Source organism: Astatotilapia calliptera, chromosome 2, assembly GCF_964374335.1.
Source record: "Astatotilapia calliptera chromosome 2, fAstCal68.1, whole genome shotgun sequence".
NCBI classification, from domain to species: domain Eukaryota; kingdom Metazoa; phylum Chordata; class Actinopteri; order Cichliformes; family Cichlidae; genus Astatotilapia; species Astatotilapia calliptera.
This window is the reverse complement of record NC_137423.1, coordinates 18,523,462-18,543,851: the sequence shown is the minus strand read 5'-3', so window position 1 is coordinate 18,543,851 and position 20,390 is coordinate 18,523,462. Positions and strand designations below refer to the sequence as shown.

General features: G+C 45.0%; 3 long non-coding RNA genes across 3 annotated transcripts; all 3 read right to left on the bottom strand.

Annotated features, from left to right (window-relative positions):
* Window positions 1-2,863: 2,863 nt before the first annotated feature.
* Window positions 2,864-3,611, bottom strand: LOC145430827 (uncharacterized). The gene is made up of 2 exons (XR_013911153.1): window positions 3,170-3,611; window positions 2,864-3,088 (listed from the first exon to the last, which is right to left on the bottom strand). It is a non-coding gene; the product is annotated as an uncharacterized LOC145430827 (long non-coding RNA).
* Window positions 3,612-7,720: 4,109 nt separating this feature from the next.
* On the bottom strand, window positions 7,721-8,431 carry LOC145420487 (uncharacterized). Its single transcript, XR_013901807.1, has 2 exons — window positions 8,026-8,431; window positions 7,721-7,944 (listed from the first exon to the last, which is right to left on the bottom strand). It is a non-coding gene; the product is annotated as an uncharacterized LOC145420487 (long non-coding RNA).
* A 9,457-nt stretch (window positions 8,432-17,888) lies between these two features.
* On the bottom strand, window positions 17,889-19,156 carry LOC145430821 (uncharacterized). The gene is made up of 2 exons (XR_013911147.1): window positions 18,731-19,156; window positions 17,889-18,137 (listed from the first exon to the last, which is right to left on the bottom strand). It is a non-coding gene; the product is annotated as an uncharacterized LOC145430821 (long non-coding RNA).
* Window positions 19,157-20,390: the final 1,234 nt, after the last annotated feature.

Below are 20,390 nucleotides of genomic sequence, written 5' to 3'. Positions count from 1 at the left end.
AGCATGATCCTGGTGGTGCACAACAGTCCTGGTCAGACGTTTTGAGTTTCTTTTAAAGATGTGTTTTTCAAATAATCAAGAGCCACTTTTTTGGAAATGTATTTTAAAGTGGGAAAATCTGCTGTCCATCTCAAGCTCCATTCTTCCATGAAGATTCATCCCACTTTTCATTTTCTTAGTTAAAATATCTCTCTTCTGTCCTGTCACTTGGATGTTTGATGGGGAACCTGTTTGCTGATGGTAGATGGTGGCAGGAGCCACCAGATTCACCTGCTGGACTGGGAAGGATAGGATGTGGAAGATGGGTCATGGATTCCCAAGTCCGGTATTCTTGTTGATTGCAGATTTCTAAAGGGTGCATCCAGTTAAGAAGGCCGCCTGGAGGCAAGTGGGGATGGTTAGGGGTGCTGGCAGGATCAGGGTTTTTGTTTTATTTCTTTCCACTCTTATTCCATTTATTTTAGTTCTTTTCACTTTGTGGACATGTGGAGAGATGTCCCCTGGGTAAATGTCTGCCATTCTACAACCACCTCAAGGAGTCCTGTCAATAATCCTGAAGAAGACATTTCCAGTCCTTCACTTAAAGTCTGAGAAACTTTTGCTCCTCTGCAGAATCTCCACTTGTGTACTGATAACCAGTTTCCACTTCCAAGCTACTCCCCACCACCTAGAAGACTTTTGTCACTTGTTTAATAAAGTTTTTAAAGCTGACATCTCTAGATTAGGTCTGTCTGTTAAGTCCAAAGCCTGTGCTACCATGGCAGCAAGAGTTATGTCTATAAGAACCAATATAGATTTGTTCTGTTTAATGAAATGTTCCTGATAGGGACTTTTGGTACTGATCTAGTCTTTTCAGGAGAGACAAAATGATTCCAAGGTCCACTTTCTCAATATTTAAGAAATTGAAACTTCTTACACACGTACTCTGAATTATTAATTTCTTGGGATGTGTAGTGGAGACTCAACACAAATTAATAAGTAATGAAAACACAACAGCAATGGATGATTATAGGTCAGAAGTTCAGTTAACTTGAATTCGCTTTGTTTTAATGAATAAAGCACAGTCCCTCTCCTCTCAGTGTAAAAGTGTGCAATGTTGTGAAGTTTATAAAGAAGATTAAAAATATAAAAAATATTTATATATACATGTACTGTATATAGCAGCTTGGAATGGGTAGGGAACCCAAGCTTGAAGTTCACCATTTATTTCCTCTCTGTGCTCTCTTTTCCAGCCCCCCCCCCCCCCCCCCCCTTATGCAGCGTTTGCTTTGGTTTATTTTCAGTTAATTATAGTCATGTAGTCTAAGTTTAGTAGAATCTAAGAAGACAAATGGAAACATTTTTACCTTTCTAAGAAATCCAGAGATTTCTTGGAGCAGATCTTTGTAGCCTGCAGACATGAGAGGCTATTTCAAGGACATGTTTAAAATTTAGATTCAGGACAAGACTGCCTTCTTTAAGGCTACTGTTTGTAGCTCAGAGAGGACCGTTAGCAAAAATAAAATAAATAAATAGGATGAGATTCATGTTTGTCTTCTGTATTTAGCATCTGTCACAGTCTTGACAGAAAACATAGAAACCAGTGGATTATGATAGAAATGAATGACAGGACTGCGCTTGGTAGAGACAGGAGATTGAAAAGAAAATGTGTGGCTTGTCAACTAGAAGTATCCCCCAAACCGCACACACACACACACACACACACACACACACACACACACACACACACACACACCACCACCACCACCACCACCACCACCACCACCCATCTCCCAGACTGCCACCAATAGTGGATTTGACCGTAGTATTTAGCTGGTATGAAAATTTGGCTTTCGCATTGAGGAGAATGAGGATAAAATCTTTAGACAGGCTGTTAGAGTCATCTCTCATGTGATACAAATAACATTTATTGTAGGTCATGTTTGTCTGAATCCTTATATAATCTCTGGCATGGTCACATTACCTTGGGGTCTTTTATATGTGTCTGACAATGGTCTTTGGAGTGAATTAATGGTAGGCTGCCAGTTAAAATGAAGCTCACTGCTGGAACCTTTGGTGTTTTCGTTTATTAACCCTATGAGGAGCAGGATCCAAATGGCTTTGACTTGGCCAGACACCGACTGGACCTTTCTGTGTGGAGTGTTTCTATGTGGGTTACATCCATCTACTGTGATTTCCTCCCACAGTCCAAATGCATGCAGTTAGTGGGATTCAGTTATGTGTTGATTTTAAATTGTCTGTAGGTGTGAATGTGGGTGTGAATGGTCATCTGTCTCTCTCTGTTAGCCCTGTGACCAACTGGGGACCTGTCCAAGGTGTACCCTGCCATGTGCGCTATGGCAGCTGGGATAGGCTCCAGCTCTGAGTTGGATAAGCGGAAGAGGATGGATGGAACTTAGATTTCTTGTGTTCAGCTTTTTCCGACTTCCCTCAGTTCTTTGTTCTTTGTCATGTGATTTCCCATGTAATTACTTCCTATTTTGTTTTGATTCTCTGTCATGTGATTTCCCATGTAATTACTTCCTATTTTGTTTTGATTCTTGAGTGTTTTGGCTCTTGTGCATTTCCTTTAGTTTTACTTCACGTGGCTCGTCATCTCGATGGCTTTCTTTTGTGTGTAGTTCCACAGATGTTTCCACTATCTCTATAGCTTCAGTGTGAAAAAGACTGAAGCTTGTATGGACTGTCAGTTCGTTATTCCTAAATTTGTTCCCTAATTTGCTTCATGGTTTCAGATAAGATTGGATTTGGCCACTTTGGTTACTGTCACTTTGGACGAAATTCTGTAGAACAATGATCAAAACAAGCGGAGTGGAGATATTGTCAGGTTTCAGTTAACGGACTCAGGCGCAGACCGGGACTCCTTACAGGATTTACAGATTTTATTTACACAACGACACCAGGTGATGCTATTTACAAAGTGCTGGAGGGAGGGGAGGGGGGTCCAGGGTTCCGGGGTATGTGAGGGAAAAGACGGGAATCTGACGTCCTCCAAAGGCTCTCTCTCTTCACTCCCCACACTGGGGAAACACCATCCACTCACTCGTCCACGGGATGACAGGCAGGCAGGGAAAGGTCCGGGATAGATCTGTACACAGAGATTATAGTTAGAGGCGAACAGACGGAACGAACTCACAGATCCTTATTTACAATCTACTGAGCGACTGACGCTGATAACTCAACGATCCAGCGACGAGTGACACAGTGCTGCTGTCTTAAATCGGCCTTGTGATTATCCCGATCGGCAGCAGGTGCGTGGGCCAGGGGCGGGAGCCCATAATGAGCATCGCCCCGGCAGGAGAGAGAGAGAGAGAGAGAGAGAGAGAGAGAGAGAGAGAGAGAGAGAAAGCATGTTGCCTAATACAGAATCAGCTGGTGAGGCACAGGGACCATGACAGTACCCCCCCCTCAACGGGAGCCCCCCGGCGACCCACCAGGCTTATCCGGATGCAGACGATGGAACGCCTGCAGCATGCGCCGGTCCAGGATGGCCGCCCGAGGGACCCAGGACCGCTCCTCCAAGCCATAGCCCTCCCAATCCACCAGGTACTGGAAGCCACACCCCCGCCGCCGAGAATCCATGATACGGGTGATCGAGTAAGCCGGCAGACTGTCCACGAGCCGGGGGGGAGGAGGGGGCCTGGAAGGCGGGCACAGAGGACTGGACCGGAGAGGTTTAACCTGAGACACATGGAAAACATCGTGTATCTTCATTTTGCGAGGCAGCTTGAGCTTAACAGACACAGGGTTAACCAAAGCCGAGATCTCGAACGGGCCGATATAGGCAGGAGAGAGCTTCCTGGATTCTGCCCGGATGGGAACGAAGCGTGTGGAAAGCCATACCTTCTGCCCAACAGTATAGGCGGGAGCGGAGGACCGGCGGCGGTCAGCGAAGCGTTTGTTGCGGTCCTTGGTGCGTAACAACGCAGCCCGGGTGGCCTTCCACACCCGACGACACCTACGCAGATGCGCCCGGACAGATGGCACAGAGTGTTCGCCTTCGATGGAGGGAAAAAGAGGTGGCTGGAACCCCAGAGAAGCTTCGAAAGGGGACCGGCCCGTGGCGGAGGAGGTCATGCTGTTGTGGGCGTACTCGATCCAGGGCAGTTCCTCGCTCCAGACGGCCTGGTTGGAAGAGATGACGCAGCGCAGGGCCGCCTCCAACTCCTGGTTCGCCCGTTCGGACTGGCCATTGCTCTGCGGATGATAACCAGAGGAGAGACTGACCTTAGATCCCAATGAGGTGCAGAACTCCCTCCACACACGGGACGTGAATTGAGGACCCCGGTCAGACACGATGTCATCTGGAATGCCGTGCAGGCGAAAGACATGGGTGGTGAGCAGGCGAGCAGTCTCCAATGCTGTAGGCAGCTTGGGCAGAGCAACAAAGTGAGCCGCCTTAGAAAAGCGGTCAATGATCGTGAGTATGACCGTATTACCTGCAGATGGCGGGAGGCCGGTCACAAAATCCAGAGAAACATGGGACCATGGTCTGGTAGGCGTGGGTAAGGGATGAAGCGGACCCGAGGGTGGCTGGTTTGGGGTCTTGTTTCGAGCGCAGTTTGTACACGCGGAGACGTATTCTTTGGTGTCCCGGCTCAGGGTGGGCCACCAAAAGTAGCGCTGCAGGAAAGTAATTGTGCGGTGTATTCCTGGGTGACAGGAGAAACGGGCTGTGTGTGCCCACTGTAATACCTGAGACCTGACAGGTTGGGGAACGAACAGGCGCCCCGCAGGGCCGCCTCCTGGATCCGGTTCGGCTCTCTGAGCCTCGCGAATGGCCGACTCGATTTCCCAGGAGACAGCCCCCACCACACAGGTGGCCGGGAGGATGGGAGCAGGGTCCGCCGGGTCTTCGGAGGTGGAGAACTGTCGAGACAGGGCGTCCGGCTTGACGTTGCGGGATCCTGGCCTGTAAGTGATTGAAAAGTGGAACCGCGTAAAAAACAGAGCCCACCTTGCTTGTCTGGCGTTAAGCCTCTTTGCGGTTTGCAGATATGCCAGATTCCTATGGTCTGTCCAAACGATGAACGGTTGGGCAGTGCCCTCCAGCCAGTGCCTCCACTCCTCCAAGGCGAGCTTGATGGCAAGAAGTTCCCGATCGCCAATGTCGTAGTTGCGCTCTGCGGGGGTGAGACGACGGGAGAAAAAGGCACACGGGTGGAGCTTACCATCCCTCTGTTGCGAGAGGACCGCTCCTACTCCCGTGTCGGATGCGTCCACCTCCACCACAAACTGCAGGGTTAGGTCGGGCTGGACCAGAATGGGTGCTGAGGCGAATCGCTCTTTCAGCTCCAGGAAGGCTGATTGGGCAGCATCGTTCCACTGAAAAGGAACCCTGGGAGAGGTCAATTGTGTTAAAGGCAGAGCTACCTTGCTATAGTCCCGGATGAACCTCCTATAGAAGTTAGCGAAGCCGAGGAACCGCTGCAGCTGCCGTCGGTTGGGGGGTTCAGGCCACTCCACCACGGCTTTCACCTTAGCTGGGTCAGGACGTAGGTCTCCCTGCTCGATGACGTAGCCTAAGAAGGCAACTGTGGACACGTGGAAGACACATTTCTCACCTTTTACAAACAACCGATTTTCCAGCAGGCGTTGCAGGACCTGTCTGATGTGGGTCTCATGCTCTGACAGTGATTTGGAGAAGATCAGGATGTCGTCGAGGTAGACGAAGACGAACCTGTTGATGAAATCCCTCAAAACATCATTAACGAGTGCTTGAAAAACTGCAGGAGCATTAGAGAGGCCGAACGGCATAACCAAGTATTCAAAGTGTCCAAGGTGAGTATTGAAGGCGGTCTTCCACTCGTCGCCCTCTCGGATCCGAACTAAGTGATATGCGCTCCTCAAGTCCAATTTGCTGAAAACTGTCGCCCCCTGGAGCAGCTCAAAAGCAGAGGTCAGAAGTGGGAGTGGATATTTGTTTTTGATGATTATGTTATTTAATCCACGGTAGTCGATGCACGGGCGGAGAGACTTGTCTTTTTTCTCGACGAAGAAAAACCCTGCTGCTACGGGCGATGAGGATGCGCGGATCGAGCCGGCGGCGAGGGACTCTGAGATGTATGACTCCATAGCCTCTCGCTCCGGTAGAGAGATGCTGTAGAGACGGCTAGTAGGCAATGGCGCGCCAGGGAGTAAGTCGATAGCGCAATCGTACGGTCGGTGAGGAGGCAACGACTGGGCCCGGTCCTTGCGAAACACTTCGGCGAGATCATGATAAACAGGGGGCACTCCGGACAAATCGGAGGGCGCGGTCGACTTGGCGAGGGAGGCTGGTGTGTGAGGCGGTGAGGCGGATTTAAGGCTGGTCATATGGCATTCCTCTCCCCACCCCGTAATGCGTCCCGTAAGCCAATTAATGCACGAGTTGTGTTGACGAAGCCAGGGGTGCCCGAGAACGAGCGGCGTCCGAGTGGCCTTAAACACAAAAAAACATATTTCCTCAGTATGGTTGCCAGACAGAGTAAGAATAACGGGCTCAGTGACGTGAGTAATGTCAGGTAGGCGCTGGCCGGACAAAGCAGTGACATGCAAAGTGTGGGGAAGAGGTTCCTGCCCTAGCTGAAGGCGGTCTGCTAACTCAGAGTCAATAAAATTCTGTTCCGCCCCTGAATCTATCAAAACGGAGAGAACATGACCTTTGGTGTTGACCATGAGCTGGGCAGACAGCATTAACCGTGGAGGAGATTTGTCTTGGCTGAGACCGCCCACCAGCACTCCTACCGTCACTGGTGGGCGCGACCTTTTGCTCGAGATGGGCAAGAGGCGACCACATGTCCCTTGTGGCCGCAATAGAGGCACTCACCGGCAGAGATACGGCGCTGGCGTTCCGCGGCGGAGAGATGCGAGCCTCCAATCTGCATGCGTTGCTCTCCTCCGTCTGCGCTCTCTGCCTGCCGGGAAGAGCTGGGCTCCGAGGTGGAGCCAGCCCTCCACTGCCCCGTGGCCTCCTGGGAATTGTAGTGCCGCGGCAGACGACGAGCTCGCAGCCGGTCATCCACCTTGATACATAAAGCCATTAACTCGGTAAGAGAGTCGGGGAGATCTCGCATAATGAGTTCATCTTTCACCTCTTCACGAACATTATTGAGCAGTGCACTCCGTAAGGCCTCCGGGCCCCAGCCTGTCTCTTCAGCCAAAATCCAAAAATCAATAGAATAGTCAGACATGCTCCGCTTCCCTTGTTTGTAGTTCAGCAGACGAAGCGCGGCGACTTCAGCGCCTGAGCCTTTATTGAACACAGTCTGGAATTTAGACAGGAAATCAGCATAGGCAATCCCGGGATCCGAGCTAAGCACGACCTGAGCCCACTTTAAAGCCCGGTCCCGCAGCAACTGGACAAAAAAGGTTATTTTGGCACCGTCGTTGTTATGGAAGCGCCGCTGCTCACGGAACACAAGAGTACATTGAGCCAGAAAACCAGCACACTTGTCCGACTCACCCGTAAAAGGTTCCGGCGTGGGCAGGGGTCCGTCCGAGGGTGGCAGAGGTGCCGGAGGTGTGCTCGCAGCGGCAGGCGCAGGCTCCTGGGGGGCGGGACCGCCGGCCGGGGATCACTCTCCAGAGGTGTTAAGCGAGCGACCGCCTGCGTAAGCGCCGCCATTTCGTGGTGGAGCCGCTCGAGCATTTGCTCATGTCGAGCCAGAGCAGCTCCCTGAGCGATGAGTGTCGTTCTGTCAGGTTTCAGTTAACGGACTCAGGCGCAGACCGGGACTCCTTACAGGATTTACAGATTTTATTTACACAACGACACCAGGTGATGCTATTTACAAAGTGCTGGAGGGAGGGGAGGGGGGTCAAGGGTTCCGGGGTATGTGAGGGAAAAGACGGGAATCTGACGTCCTCCAAAGGCTCTCTCTCTTCACTCCCCACACTGGGGAAACACCATCCACTCACTCGTCCACGGGATGACAGGCAGGCAGGGAAAGGTCCGGGATAGATCTGTACACAGAGATTATAGTTAGAGGCGAACAGACGGAACGAACTCACAGATCCTTATTTACAATCTACTGAGCGACTGACGCTGATAACTCAACGATCCAGCGACGAGTGACACAGTGCTGCTGTCTTAAATCGGCCTTGTGATTATCCCGATCGGCAGCAGGTGCGTGGGCCAGGGGCGGGAGCCCATAATGAGCATCGCCCCGGCAGGAGAGAGAGAGAGAGAGAGAGAGAGAGAGAGAGAGAAAACATGTTGCCTAATACAGAATCAGCTGGTGAGGCACAGCGACCATGACAGATATGGTACAGACAACACAGAGCTGTAACTTTCCATTCCGACTTTATTCATCTCCAAAGTACAACTGGACACATTGTGAGTGGAGCCCTCTGGTGGGCCACCACACATGCCCCACCCGAACACCCAGTAGAACCGTCCACACTAGTCCAAAGCTCGGGGCTTAAGCAAACGGCCAGAACGGCTGAACCAGGGAGGTAGAGAACTGGCTGTGGGCCCACTAGCTCGGACCGAACCCGCCATAGCTTCCTTGATCACCGTGGGTCTCTGAGGAAGGGGTAGAATCCAACAGTCTGGCTGTAGATTGGCGGCGGCGGCAAGGGGGCCGGGCCAGCCTCTGGTGGGCCACCGCAGCGGTACACTTATCGTACTAATACTTTCAATACTTTTGAAGAAAACCCAAAAACATTAACACTGGTTTAAAACAGGACACAAACCCAGGACTGTTACAGTATTACTAGAAGTATTAAAGTAAACAAAACTATAACTCAAGAATCTAGAAAAAATTATGAACCAACAAAACATGAAACACTGGCTCAGTGACCCGGGAGCCATGACAATAGTGAACCTGCACGAAGTATCAGAGGGAATACGAAGAAAGGGATTGGCTCTATATGTCAAAAGAGAGGACATTGCTAACATAGTAGGCAGGGCACACGAACACCATCTACACAATGTTGAAACATCTTTTATTTGTGTGGAGTAGCCAACACAAAGGGTGTGGGAACATGGGCCACAGGGTGGCTTTTAGCCCAGTGTGAGCCCGAGGATCACTTTGAACTGTGTATCATACAAAGAGTATCCAACAATATAATTATGAAATAGGACACAACAGCTCCCCCTTAAGCACTGTGGACTCAATGTGAATGTGAAAAGTCCAATAAAATGATCCAAATTTTACATTTGTTATTGCTTAAAATGTACCTTATATCAAACAAGCATTAGGCATAGCTCTCTCATGTGTGTTTTGTTTTCTTGTAATGATTCTAATAAAATAAAAAAACAGATACAATCAACTTTAAACTCATCAGAACCCACAGCTGTGTTTCAGAGGTTGTGCCAAATTATGAGTAAAACTAAATAGTCTATCATTTAATTTCCATCCTCCTTTTCTATTATTGCTGCCGTGTATGAGAAAACACTTTACATCTTAACCTGCATTTGAACCTTCATCTGTACAATGCAACTTCTCACAGTAAAACAAATCCTTTAGCAGATAGATTTTGCTAAATGCCTCGACTACAGTGAGATTTGAGCAAAAAGAACAGACATTTCAAGGACTTGATTGAAATTCAGTGTAGAGATTTGAAACCATTTCTATACTGTGATGTGGGGTGGAAATTACTTATGAAAAGGGCACACAAATGCAGCGATCAATTCTTTTTAACCCACAAAATTGCAAGTACCACAGTGCAGAGTCTTACCCAGTGAGCCACCGTGGCGTTTCCACACAATACGATTGGAGTGCTGGAATCCATACGGAGCGAAAGACTATAAAGAGGGTGAATGGGAGATTGAGGCAGGCAGTTTTAGTGCAGAGAGAATGGATAATCTATAGGATGGATTTACATTCACCGACTCTTCTGTGGAGCTGACTTGGCACAGAAGACACACGACTTATGAAGACATCAGCTCTGCAGCTTTCATTCAAACTATATGCAGATAAATGTCAATGTGTGTGTCTGTGATTGAAATGGAAAAACAGCAATGGAGACATCAGTCATGATTTGGTAAGTCAGCATGCATGCAGATTAAACAGCAGAGCCAGATTACTGAGTGTGTAAGGCTTACTGTGCTCCCGTGGTGTACTCTACTTAAAATGTGAAGACACATTCTGAAAGTTCAGGATTACACATATATTACATATGAATGTCACTTTGGGTTTTGACCAAGCTTTGCATATTGACGACTGTGCTTCCGCTTCAGTAGAATGAAGTGTACGCTTACTTAGCTCCACACCAAGAAGCTTATTTTACTCCAGTGATTAATGCAACACTTTGCATCGTAATCCCCCATCATAACAGGTAGTCAAAAGCATATAAGCAGTGGAACAGTCAGTGGTCAGGGCTCTTTGAAAGCAACAAAAGTGCTTACAGTGGCTTGTGGGAAATTAATTGCTCTTTGCCAGAGTCCTGAAAGTTTGATAAGAAGCCTTAGCACAGTGGAAAAGTCTGTTAGTCAGCCTCTCAACCAAAGCACCATCCATGTTTTACTGTGCCTGTTCTACAAGATGGAAACAATATGAGAAGCATCAAAGGACGGCTCTAGCTCACTGGCTGTTTAGGGGAAAGGAAACTGACTTTCCAGCTGACACCACCAATCTGCAAGAATTGTTTTTATTTATGAAATTTAAATGATTCTACTATTAGCCATGTGGTGATCTACTGACAGCACGGGTTCTGGATACGCTGGTATCCCCCCCCTCGCGATTAAGGATGGTTTGATAGCTCGTAGCACAACCACTACATTGTGACACTCCTCACTAATGAATCCTCGTAGTGGCCGGGTTGCTAATGTACTTTCCACCCTGATACCTTTTATTAAAGACTCAAGTCAGGATCGAGGCCTTTGTTGTGATCCTTATTTATGGTTGTTTTCCTTTCTCCTGCCTATGACCCAGATATCTATGTCAATACAAAGGATGTCTCAATTCCTAAAATGCATCTAGAGGATGGAGAAGACAGAAGAGAGGAGGCTTGGTGGTAGATGTGTCAAATGTCTGATCAATATCACTTCCACAAAGCAAGGATGTCTCATTTTGTTAAAACGCCTGTTGCCTCAACTCCTCTGCTTGCATCTCTCGTGAGAGGGGCTAAGACATGATGAGAGGAATCAACGATGTGTACTTTGGGAAATGAGAAAGGCAGCATTTGTTTCCTCTGTCTGAAAATTCCTGTTGTCCGAGTTGAGTCTCTTTCAGTTTATTTTGGCTTTATTTTGAATTTTGGATATTATTTTTTAATTCTTTTGTCCCGTTTTTAATGTCTAATTGGATTCTTCTTTTCCTTACTAATCTGGTTTTCATTCAATCTCTCTGTCCCCTTAGACTTTATCCTTCTTCCCAAGCCTTCCATGTTGTTGGATTTTGCGGTTTTGTTGTTTTTGGGAGTATTAAAGCTTCTGAAAAGTCCTGCCTTTTGTACAGTGGTGGTGGACCTCTTTGTTGTGTTCAAAAACCTGTGAAAGAGGCAATGAGGACACGCTACATCACAAGATACTTCAGTATAGCCTTGCACCTGCCAGAGAGGCAACCAATGTTTATGAACATGTAAGCTCTCACTGCTGACCAACAATCTTTTAACTTGTGTATGTACATGTAATATAATGTAATGACAAATACCGATCCAACGGGCTCTTGTACGTTCTCAGACCCTAAAGTTGACTCATTGATCGACACAAATACTATAAGTGAAAATGATATTTTACTTCTTCTAATCTTTTTTTGTTGTTGATGGTTAAATAAGCTTTGGCTAAGTCTACACTACTGCACCACTATTATATTTACAATCACTGCGATTGTTAATTAATAAGCTAAACTGCTACATTGTATGTGTTTAGCTATAATGTCCAGTCACCAAAAAAATACTGGTGACAACCAGTGCTACCCCAAACAGCGAGAGAATATAACCCCAATTCTCTACACTGACTTCCTGTCTCCTACAGGATCCAATTTAAACTTTTATTTTTTGTTTTTAAGTCTCTTAACGCCCGAGCTCTTCTTACCTGTCTGAGCTCCTTTCTGTTTATGAAAAACCACGAGGTCTAGCTCAAATTGAATGCCGTCCATCCCACGGACTAATCTCAAATCTCGTGGTGATAGATCCTTCTCTGTGGCATGTCCCAGACTTTGGAGTAGTCTCCCCCTAAATATTAGATCTGCACAAACACTTGATCACTTTAAATCACTACTAAAGACATATTTTTATTCCCTGGCTTTTAACACACTATGACCCAAGCATTTTGGTCTTATTTAATAGTCTTAGCTATTGTTTTAATTCTCTTATTATCCTATCACTGTTTTATGTTGTTATTATTGTTTTATATTGTTTCTTTTTAATGGCACTTTTATATTGTTAAGCACTTTATGCAGCATCGTCTATCTGGAAATGTGCTTTATAAATAAACTTGACCTTGACCCCTCATCCTCCTAGCAGATACAGTACACCTATGGTCACTTTGTTCTCAAGTTCTCAGCTTATCCCTGCTGTCTTAGGGCGAGAGGCAAGGTGCACCTCGGACAGGTCGCCAGTCTGTCACAGGGCTAACACATAGACAGAGACAACCAGTCGCACTCACATTCAGTCCTGCATTCGTACCTATGGGCAATTTAGTGTTTCCAATGAACCTAACCCCACTAACTGCATGTCTTCGGACTGTGGGAGGAAGCCGGAGCACCCGGGGAGAACCCACGCAAACACAGAGAGAACATGCAAACTTTTTACACACATTATCTACATAACAATAATAATTAGCATTTGACTCTAATTAGTGATCACTGTGCTCACTATAAATATGAAATGTATGTCGGTAATATATGGCTTAAACTGCATGTGTGGTAAGTGTTTATGTAACAATGTTCTGAGATAAAAACATTCACACTGAGGTCTAAATACCCAACACTACTTCTGAGTCCTCACGCTTTAGAAAAGGGATTTGTGGAAACATTTAAAAAACAATTGATCTATGATACTTGTCTTTTTATTTATTTACTTAGCTGACTACTGGTCTGCTAAGACTTGGCAGAAGGATTTCCCAGGGCTTTCAAACTGTATGTCAATTTACATAATTGATAAACAGTAGAGGACCTCTTCCAATCACTGGCTCTACTGCCCATTTTGACAGTGATGAAATGGCTCTTCTGATGAGTGCCTGTTATGTGTGTTAATCTCAGTATTGCCTCGGAAAGGCATCATCAACTCTGCAAACAATGCAACATGTTACCTGTCTGTTACCTGCTTTTAAATGAGGATATCTGTGTATGGTCTTACAGATATGTGTCCATAGGAAACCCATTTGGTTCTGAGTTTGAACCATTGGACTTGCTCTTTTCTTCATATTTGCTGGTTTCCTTCCACAGTCCACACATCCGTACTAAGTTAAGTTGTGATTCTAAACTGAGCGCAGGCAACAATGCGAGTGTGAGTGGTTTTCTGTGTTGCCCATGTATCCAAAGGCGTACCCTGCCTCTAGCCTCAACTATTGTCAGCAAAGAATAATAATTTTAAAGGATTTTAGTTTTAGGACTTTGCTTAAAGGTCAGGTTAAAGATAAATATCCTCTCAACTGATGGAGGCTGTTTGTGTTTAAAAAGCAAAGAGTGCATAGTAAATTATGTATATCTAAGTTATAACATATACACTTATATAACGTATAAGTATCAGGGGTCACCATGTTTACTGGATTACACGATCAGACTTCTGTATACACTGAGCAGCAGTAAAGCATTCTACTTCTGTTCGTGACAGGTACACAACGTGACGGGAAATAAAATCAGTTTGATGGAGTTGGCTGGACACATTTAAATACACTTAAAGTTTCCTGCAGCAAAAGTTAAGTGTTTAACATTTTTCATGCATTTCTCACACCGCACATATTGAATAAAAAGAATTTAACACATAACCTGATCCTAATCCTTTAAACACGGATGTATAAAATTCATGCCAATGTTTTGTGCATTAAAAATAATTTTCAGACTCACCTATTCTTTTTTTTTTTTTTTTTTTTTTTTTTTTTCCTGTCCCGTTTGGCTCATTTGCCATCAGAATTGTTGTCTAAAGGCAAAGAAAGATGCCCAACGGATTTACTTTACCAAATTGACCATCCCAGCCTTGCCATAATGGTCCATTTGATTCACCTTTTATTGTTTATTTTATTTTCACTTACTGAATATGGGACAGACTTGACTGGGGGAAAGAAGGGGAGAAAGAAAGAGGGAAAGAGAAACAGCTGAGAAGAGGGACGGGGAGAAGGGCAAAAACCAAAAACCAACAGAATGAGCAGAAAAAGAAAAAAAAGAAGAAAAAAAGAAAAAAAATGCATATATCAATCACCTGGGTCACCTGCTGAGAAAGAAAAAAGAAAACAAGCAGAAGAGAACAAGAGTAATAGAATAAACAACATCACAATGATATATGGGAATATGACAGTAAATACTAAATGTTAAACATTATTGTGCAGCACATAAGATCAACAGAACACAGTGTGCTTTGAGGTAGGAGCCAAAAAGGGTGTAGTTTGTGGGTGTGATTACCCGTGTGTACACCTGTGAGCATGGACGCGTTTGTTTTTTGTTTTTTAAAAGGTTCCTTCATGTAATGATCTGCTAGAGGGTGTGGGGGGGCCACAGCCCCGTCCTCCAGGGCATGAAGCAGGTATGGAGGAGATCAAAACTCCAGACATCCAGAGGCCCCCAGAACACAAGAGACCAAGGAAGACCAACAGAGGGGCAGCCGTGCCACTGTCCCAGAAAGAGCTGAGGAGAGTCCCAGATGAGGGCTCACTCAGCAGCCGCGGAGCAGAAGCCAGGGGGAGTTGCAGTGACGCGCCCGTGAGCTCCGCCGGCAGCCAGCCGTGCCTGAGTGACCGAGCCCCAGGCCAAGAGGCCGGGGGCACCCCACCTCCGAAGTGGCCTGAGCAAGCCCCAGGCTCCAGGCCCCGATAAGCGGCCGCCAAGGAGTGAGCCGGTGTGTACCTGGACGCCCATCCCCGGACACAAAGATCCACCAATGCACCGATGTCTGAGGGAGTCCGCCACTGGCAGGGGAAGTGGTGGTAGGGGGAGATAGGCCTCCATACCTTGGAGGGCCTAAGATGTCCCCAGAGAGGTGGCGCCTGACACCCAACCTGACATATAGACACAGAAATACAGGCACACACATATACAAACATCCATTCCCACCCTCATGCTCTCATATACACTTACTCCACACTCAACCAACGTGGAGACAGACATAAAGAGACGCTGTACACACGATCACACTCCCCAAGCGTACTCTAAGCCCCGGGTCTAGGTACCCTTGCCCCTGGAGGGGGGGGAACTGCACCCAGACCCAGGTGGTGTTACCCTTTTCCCTGCGGTGGGGGGAGGCAGACCGCCCCGACTCCGCAGCAGCAGGGAGGCCCCACACTCCAGACCGCAGTCGGACGGCCAACTCCTCCTCCTAGCCCCCCCGCTCCAGCAGGTCGCAGAGAATGGGGGTGAGAGAAGACTCCAAACTCCAGACTCACCTATTCTTAATGCAGCTGTTCACCCTGACCGCATAACTTTACTGGAACTTTGCTGCATTTATTTTATCGAACCAAACTTGATTTTTCATATGTGGATAAACATATCTGACCAATCAGGCCACTGCGTTTGGCAACAACTGTGCTCAAAACTAATTTCACACACAGTACTTTAACACGATGAGATGGAAATGGTAAAATAATACTATTTTACCTCAGACACACAGCTAGACACCGCTCTGGGTCAATCAGCTCTCTGAAAGGGTTTCTGCCTCCTCAGATGTGTCCCAACTCAAACTCAAACTGCCCACTGACCTTCTGACAGATGTACAAAAGCAGTCGTGATACAGCTTCAACTCCTGGATCAAACCATGCACTCTCCCTGCTGCTCCCTTCTCCTGAGATTTGGATGGAGTCATAAGCTCATTATCTTACTGTTGTTGCTTAGAAACATTAGGAACAGCTCAGGATTGTTTATTAAAACTTTGCATTTTTTTCACAGTGCAGTTTTCTGCAAAAAGTCAATGTGTGCGTTTTGTATACATGTTACATGGTATCAAACATCCTAAAACCCCAGAAGGTTAAAACACCCCAAAAATCCTTCAGCCACATAAAACTAAATGAGATATCTCTTTGGTTTTAACATGCTGGCCTTTGCAATGAATGGCTAATTGCACAGGTAGCTGCTACCACTATATTACATCAGCTGCTCGATACTGGAAAGAGTGTGTCAACCAAACTGGCAGCAGCTCAGTGAGCACAGTGCATTTAAAGATGGTCAAGACAACCTGCTGAAGTTCAAAATAATCATCAGAATAAAAATAATAATAATTTTAAATGACTTTGAACGTGGCACAGCTACTGGTGCCAGATAGTATTGGTGCCTGAGAGTATTTTAGGAAGTGTTGATCTACTAGGATTTTCTCCACATAAACACCTCGAGGGTTCACAGTGAATGAGCAGCAGATCTCTGGCCAAAATGTCTTCTTCAAGCCAGAGGAGGATGGCCAGAATTGGATTGATCCTATTGAGCCAATAGGAAGGCAACAGTAACGCAAATAACCACACATTACAAACAGAAGAGTATATCTAACCGCAAAACTCTGAGCATGAGCCAGATGGGTTACAACAATAAAAACCCAGTGTCATTGTTCTGCAAAAGTAGTGTAGTACTTAGCACACAACAATGTTACATATATATTCTGCATTTATTGAAAAACAGATAATTTACAGCAAATGTTAAACTTGTAATCTAGGTCTGACTGCAGAAACACAGCAGGAACACGATGGGAGAGGAGAATGAACTGAGATCCAAGATAAGTATGAATGGATCTTTGAATTGTGCTGGTACTTGGAGGACTCCAGGACAGAGGCTTTGGAGGGGCTAGAAGAGAGCAGGCAGATTTATGAGATGCCAAGAGGAGTAGCAGTGGAGAGAGGCTGGGCAGGTGAGTTATTGAGGAGTCCTCTTCTGCAGAATCAGAGGTGGATTCAGATCTCAGTGGCTGAAAGTGCGCCCCAAACTCCTCGGTGCACACCGCCCGCCACTTAGATTCAAGACTACAGGATAACTAAGAACATTTAGATGGCAGGATCGGAATGTGATGTAAACATGCACGCGTGGGTCTAACCTGCCTGGCAGTGGTGTAATAGTGTGTAGGCTATTTCTTTGGCACACTTTGAGCCCCCTTTGAGTACCAAATGAGCCTTTTTATACACCACAGCCCACTTAATTATTATTGTTGACACCAATCCCTTTATGACTCTAGTGTTCAGTTCACCGTACTGCAGTGGCCTCTGCAGATCTCAGTCAAGTAGAACACTTTGTATCTTTGTCGGTGTCCGTATCACAGCAAAATCTCCAGTGTTAAATTAACACTAGAGAGTGTCTATATGGGTCCACTCCTCTGAGTGTTAGATACAACACTGTTGAGTGTTAAATTAACACTTTTGACAGTGTTATGTCTAAAATGTAACCTAGTCAGTTTTGAAGATTAACAAAGACTAACACTGAGCGGTGCTGATTTTCTAACACTGGAATATTTCTAACATTTTGAGTTATTTTCCAGTGTTAGAAAATCAACACTGCTCAGTGTTACACAGCAAATCCAGCATGTCCAAATTAACACTGTCGGATTTGATTTCAACACTATTAAAGTGTCTATATGGGTCCACACCAGAGAGTGTTAATTTAACTCTTTTTGGAGAGTTGGTACGTTAACTCTGATTTAGTGTTAAACACCAAATCTGTCTGGAGTTGATAATTTAACACTTGGTGTTAAGAGTTTATATATTAACTCTCAAAGAGTATTTTAGTTCAACTACGTAAGAGTTATCTTCTAATTCATTCTAAAAAGCGGGAATTTTACTGTTCTGAACTTCTAGAAATTTCTTTTGGAAATAAACATTTACTAAAAAGATGCAATGGTTTTTGAAAAACATTTATTCTGAACTGTGCACCACAATTTCAAAACATTTTCTGAAAGATGTAACAGTATACATGTTCTCACTTTCATTAGAATTTTGTTTATCAAAAGGTCTGACATGGTAAATGCAAATAACAGCATTCTCATCACTTATTTCTTCAATACAATATGCATGTCCTTAATTCATTCCTTTGTGGAACTTCAACGCACTTCTGCTCTCCCCCATATTCCATCTTCACAAGCATATCCTGTGCGGAGATTGAATAAAAATTAGTTGACACTAATTAATGGCACAAATAATCCAGTAAACAATTGCAGCACAGTAAAAAAAAAAAAAATGGAATCCTCTTTGAGCCATTACTTGTGTAAAGTATTTTCCCAAAAGACAAAGACATAGACAACAGGTAATACTGAACTAAATGTAAAACCTCAACCTTTTTCATTTTTACCTAAACCGTGTGCACAAAACTCTGGAGGGATCTATGCTAACGTAGAATCCAGTCAGGACATCTGCTACTGCTGTTTGCTCGTTTTTTTTTTTTTTTTTATGGGCGATCGTTTTCAGGCTTCAAGTAGCACCATTATACCAACATTTCACATTCTAGACATTGTTTTAGGTGTATTTGACCAAACGTTTGACTGAAAATTCACATGCAAGCTTTTTTTCATGGCTGTGGTATTTGCCCGCAAACAATACCTTTCAGCTAGCTAAAACAGAATATTATGCTATCACCGAGCAACATGGCTAATGCCTTTCACACAGCTTTGTCTCAACTCCAAAGAGCCACAGAAGTAAAAGCTCATAATAATAATTGAAGCAATCTTTGAAAAAGTGACTTACCAAGCATGGCAAACAACTCAAATATGTAGAGCAAAATGTTCTGAAACGGCTTCACTTCAGCTTCGATTGGAGCCGTGCTGGGGGCGGAGTCTGTGAATTCACTCTATTGGTGTCATAGCCCCTGTAGGAGTTCAGAGTTAAGAGGTCAAGAGTTAATGTTTCCATTGTAACAACTCCAGATTTGACAGAGAAACACTCATTTTTAACACTCGATTTTAACTACTATCATTTTACACCTCAGAGTTACATTAAAAGAATGTGACTCTGCTTAGAGTAAAATTAACTCTACTTTTGCAAGAAGACTATTAACACCAAAACATTTAACACTTTTGAATTTTCTGTGTAGTCTTTGTTAATCTTCAAAACTGACTAGGTTACTTTTAAACATATAACACTGTCAAAAGTGTTAATTTAACACTCAACAGTGTTGTATTTAACACTCAGAGGTGTGGACCCATATAAACACTCTCTAGTGTTAATTTTAAACTGGAGATTTTGCTGTGTACAGAAAACATGGCTGTTGAATGAACTAGCTTGTTCATTATCAATGTTTTCATATATGTGGCTAATTAGTATGAATGTGGTTTAATTCTCTCATAAGGTTTTTGCTCCTGGGTGGCATCAGTTTGTCTCGTTAGTGTTGTGTTTTTGCTCCATCCCTGAGACGTTTAATCAGCTGTTTAATAAAGTTTTATACACAACATTTCCGACATTCACCACAGTCCTTTTCCAAAGGCAGATATATTTTCTGGGCTCCTAAACTGATTTTTCAATAATCCACGGTCGAGCTACAGCAGAATCTCATTTTGTCTACATATGGTTCATTCAAGGTACAACCAGGAAGTGTCCAAGTGCAAGGACATTAAGCAGAGAGGACAATTGGAGCTGCTGTAATCTCTGCATCCCGGAGACAGACAGCGGTAAGCAGAGTGACCGTGCTGGGAGAAGGAGGGGATTACTGATTAGTGTGTGTGTGTGTGTGTGTGTGTGTGTGTGTGTGTGTGTGTGTGTGTGTGTGTGTGTGTGTGTGTGTGTGTGTGTGTGTGTGTGTGCAATAAAGAGAGACAGAAAGAGAAGGAGCATGCTGATGTTTTTTTAATCTGTCTCTGGAGACTTATGTAAAAATGCAATTGCTTTCACTGCACTGTGAAATATGTAAATTATTTTGGAGGTAATGTAATAGTTTAAACCATATTCTGTGATTGTTTATGGTGTTGAAACAATACCCCTGAAATTACTGCTGCCGTACATTACTGTCAGCATAGTGAGGCAGCAAATTGCAACCAAATGCAAATGGGTAAATGTGAAGCAGTGTCTGAAACAGACTTCCATCTCCACTGATTTATATTTGCTTATTGTTTTAGGGTGCATATGCTGTTTAAGAATCCTAAATTGTGGAATACCTGCCTGCTGTGATATGCAGGTATTCCACGGGTGCTTGTTGGATGAACAAGTGGACCCTCAAATATAGCTTTGGATGTAATAACTATAATATAAACAGGCGTGATTCTGTCACTGTGCCATCCATGCAGGACAAAGCTCTATGGTGCATAGAAGAAATCATATGTGAACATGATTCAGAATCACCACCATCATCTCTGGGCCAAGCTCATTGAAAATGGACTGAGGCAAAGTGGAGAGCTGTTCGGTCATTTAAACC